Genomic DNA, 4656 nt, shown 5'->3' on the forward strand with positions numbered 1-4656 from the left:
TCCCGCATGCCACAACAAAGGATCCCAAGTACTGCAACTAAGACTAGACACAGCCAAATGAATAAATAAATATATATATATTTGAAAAGGTGTCTTCCAGTTGCCTATTTAACGAGGGATAACATCTGTGAGGTCTGAAACCAACGAAGGTTTGAGGAACTTCTACAGATCAACCGGAACAGAACACTAAGCTGAAACATAGAAAATGGGTCAAGAGCAGAAACAGGTAAGTCACAAAAGAACAGCCCGCTCAAACCCACCATGCTGTATCCATTAGACAGACACTGCTTTTTGTATGTTAGTCACACCTCAATAAAGTTTTTGTTTTTGTTTTAAAGGAAGCCCAGGGAATTCCTTGGTGACCTAGTGGTTAGGAATCTGGGCTTTCATTGTGGAGGCCAGGGTTCAATCCCAGGTCGGGGAACTGAGACCCTGCAAGTTGAGCGGCATGGCCGATTAATTAATTAATAAAAAAAATTTTAAAAAGGAAGCCCGGAAGATTCATGAGCTTATAAAGAGATGCTCACAGTTATCAATGTTCAGAAACACACAGGTCTGGGGGCTACCTTGGTGGCTCAGTGGTTGAGAATGGTGGTCAGTGGTTAAGAATCTGCCAGCCAGTGTAAGGAACATAGGTTCGACCCCTGGTTCAGGAAGATAAACGCTGGGCAGCCACTAAGTCCCGTGCACTGTAACTACTGAGCCCACGGCCAACAGCTACGAAAGCCTGTGCTCTGCAACGAGAAAAGCTACTGCAACGAGAAGACCTCACACAGCAAGCAATAAAGAGTAGCCCCCGATCCCCACAACTAGAGAAAACCCGCAAACAGCATCGAAACCCTGCACATTACAAGAAAAACCCAGCTCAGCCAAAAAAAACAGAAACATGCAGGTTGGAACAAGATGCCACTTTATAGCTCCCAGGTTCACCAAAATTAAACAGCACAATAATGCTCTGGCCTGCGTTGCTCCTGTTCTAGTGGAAAGGAAACCAGTTTGTGATGATGTCATTGAATGCTTTCGTTAGCCAGGAGGGCTGGCTGGGGGTGGGGGGCAAGGGTGATAGCATCTGTAATGATCATGCATCGGATACAGGGGGTACTTCTACCCGCAACAGACAGCCCAGTACAGAGCTCCCCTTGGCTCTGCCCTCAGGATCTGGCCAAAATCTGAACACCTCTCTCCTTTTCTTCAGATCCCATCCTCCAACAGCCTCCTTCAGGGCTCACTTGGACCAGTGCAGTCACCTTAGCAACTATACCTTAAGCCCCCACATTCTGTCCCTCCTGTAGCAGCCAGAGGGTGCCTGAGCAACTGAGTCAGATCCCAGCCATCTGGTGCTCAGAACCCTCCACGGCTCCCATCTCCCTGTCGGTTAAAGGCCAAGTCCTCCCATGTTCCTAAAGGCCCCACACAGCCTGCTTTTCCACCTCCCTACCCTCATCGCCTCCTAATCCCCCACACTTGCTCACTCAGCTCTGACCATGCCTCCCTGTTCCACACATGGTTCTGCCCCAGGACCTTTGCACCTGCTGTCTCCTCTGCTTGGAATGCTCTTCCCCCAGGTAACCACAGGGATCCTTCCCTTCCTTCCTCTTTCAGCTCTCTAATTAAAGACCCCAGAGAGACTTCCCTGGTGGTCCAGTGGTTAAGAATCCACCTTACAATGCAGAGAATGTGGGTTCAATCCCTGGTCAGTGAACTAAGATCCCACACACCACAGGGCAATTAAGCCCATGAGCTACTAGAGTCTGCTCTGCTATGAAAAATCCTACATGACATAATGAAGATCTTGTGTGCCCAGACTAAGACCTGATGCAGCCAAATACAAATAAATATTTTTAGAAAATATGGTGGGTGGTGGTTTAGTTGCTAAGGCGTGTCTAATTCTTGAGACCCCATGGACTGTGTTGCCCACTAGACTCCTCTGTCCATGGGATTTCCCAGACAGGAATACTGGAGCGGATAGCCATTTCCTTTTCCAGGGGATCTTCCTGACCCAAGGATAGAATCCAGGGCTTCTGCATTGCAGGTGGATTCTTTACCTATTGAGCCACCAGGGAAGCTCAATGTAAATTACATTGAAAATAAAGACCCCAGAGACATGTTTCCTGACAACCCAGGAGAAGACACTTCTTCTCTGACCCTGCTTTCTTCTTCTTCTTGGTACATCTCTCCACTCAATATGTTTTCACACATCTGTTTGTCTCCTCCCAGCCCCATCCCACAAAAATGTCAGCTCCAGGTGGGAAGGGATGCTTGTCTGCCTTGCCTACCTCTGTGTCCTCAGTCCTAGAACAGAGCCAGTGTCCAATGAACCAGACTCAGGCTCAGAGAGGTAAAGTCATCTTTTCAAGGTCACACAGCAGGTAAGTGGTAAGGCTGGGAGTCATGGAAAGATTTATTTAAAAAAGAAACAACTTAAAAAATTTATTTATGGGGGGAAGGAAGGAGACAGTGGGATGTATGGAGAAAGTAACATGGAAACATATTACCATATGTAAAATAGACAGCCATTGGGAATTTGCTGTATGACTCAGGGAACTCACACCAGGGCTCTGTAACAACCTAGAGAAGTGTGATGGGGAGGGAGGTTCCAGAGGGAGGGAACATAGGTATACCTATGGCTGATTCGTGTTGATGTTTGGCAGGAACCAACATAATACTATAAAGCAATTATTCTTCAATTAGAAATAAATAAATTTAAAATGTATTTACTTATTTATTTGGCTGTGCCCGGTCTTCTATGCAACATGCAGGATCTTTGATCTTCCTTGCAGCGTGAGTTATTTAGTTGCGGCAAGCAAATTCTTAGTTGCAGTATGTGAACTCTTGGCTGTGGAATGTGAGATCTAGTTCCCTGACCAGGGATTGAACCCTGGCCCTTGTATTGGGAGCACAGAGTCTTAACCACAGGACCACCAGGGAATTCCCCCAGGGGAAGATTTAGAGCAGTCCTATGCGAGTCCAGCTCTGTGCTCATAACCATTTGGAGGCAGAGGAGAGACCCTGTAGTGGGTGGCAGGTTCTCACTCCAGCAGCTCCGGGCCAGGGTCAGTCCTGTGCTATGAACCTCACCTGGCTTCATTCTCTCACTAGTACACCCGTCCCATTTTACAGTCAAGGAAACCAAGACTCAGAAAAGGGGTTTTTAAATCCCCTGATGTAACAATATTGGCACAAGATTAAGTTGTCCAATTCTGGGGTTCAACTGACCTTGATGTGACGAACACATGTAAATAGGATGGAGAAATCAAGGAAGGCCTCCTGTGGAGATGACACTGAAAGCTGAGGGATGAATGGGGTATGGTAGACTTGCCATTGAGATCCTGTTGGAGAAGACTGTTGAGAGTCCCTTGGACTCCAAGGAGATCCAACCAGTCCATCCTAAAGGAGATCAGTCCTGGGTGTTCATTAAAAGGACTGATGTTGAAGCTGAAACTCCAATACTTTTGCCACCTGATGCGAAGAACTGACTCATTTGAAAAGACCCTGATGCTGGGAAAGATTGAAGGCAGGAGAAGGGGACAACAAAGGATGAGATGGTTGGATGGTATCACCGACTCAATGGACATGAGTTTGGATAAACTCCGGGAGTTGGTGATGGACAGGGAAGCCTGGTGTGCTGTGGTCCATAGGGTCGCAAAGACTCGGACACGACAGAGCAACTGAACTGAACTGAACTGAACACGAAGATGGCTCTATCAGATGGTTTTCTCTGGAGAAGGGGAGAAGTATCTGAGAATTAATGGCCTCTGGGAGCAGCCTTTGGCTGATGGCTGATGGGGATGGTGGGGCTGGATAAACACCCCAGCTCCCTCTCCCACAGGTGATCTCACTGAGGTGTGTGTCCTGCACTAGCTCCCAGAGGTCCTGAATGCTGAAACTGCACCTTCAGCAGTGAAAGCACTAACCACTGGGAAGCCAGGGAATTCCCACCAAAATTCATGGACTGGAACTTCCCTGGCCGTTCAGCGGTTAAGACTCCAAGCTTCCAATGCAGGGGACGTGGTTTCAATTACTGATCAGGGACTAAGATCCCACATGCTGTGCTGCTGCTAAGTCGCTTCAGTCGTGTCCGACTCTGTGCGACCCCAAAGACGGCAGCCCACCAGGCTCCCTGGTCCCTGGGATCCTCCAGGCAAGAACACAGGAGTGGGTTGCCATTTCCTTCTCCAACGCATGAAAGTAAAAAGTGAAAGTGAAGTCTCTCAGTTGTGTCCAACTCTTAGCGACTGTAGAGACTGCAGCCTACCAGGCGCCTCTGTCCATGGGATTTTCCAGGCAAGAGTACTGGAGTGGGGTGCCATTGCCTTCTCCGCCACATGCTATGAGGCAGGGTCAAAAATAAGTAAATAAACAGGTATTTTAAAAAGCACACAAAATTTGTGTGTTTAAGCCCTATTTCCCAGGACCTCAGAATGGAACTGTATTTGGAGAACAGGTTTTTGTTTTTTTTTTAATTGGAGTATAATTGATTCACAATGTTGTGTTAGTTCTTACTGTACAGCAAAATGAATCAGTTACACGTACACACATATCCACTTTCTTAGATTCTGTTCTCTATAGGTGATTACAGAGTACTGAGTAAAGTTCCCTGTGCTACACTATGTAGCTCCTTGTTAGTTACCTCTTTTGTACATGTATGTGTGTGTG

Source organism: Capra hircus, chromosome 7, assembly GCF_001704415.2.
Source record: "Capra hircus breed San Clemente chromosome 7, ASM170441v1, whole genome shotgun sequence".
In the NCBI taxonomy this organism is placed as follows: domain Eukaryota; kingdom Metazoa; phylum Chordata; class Mammalia; order Artiodactyla; family Bovidae; genus Capra; species Capra hircus.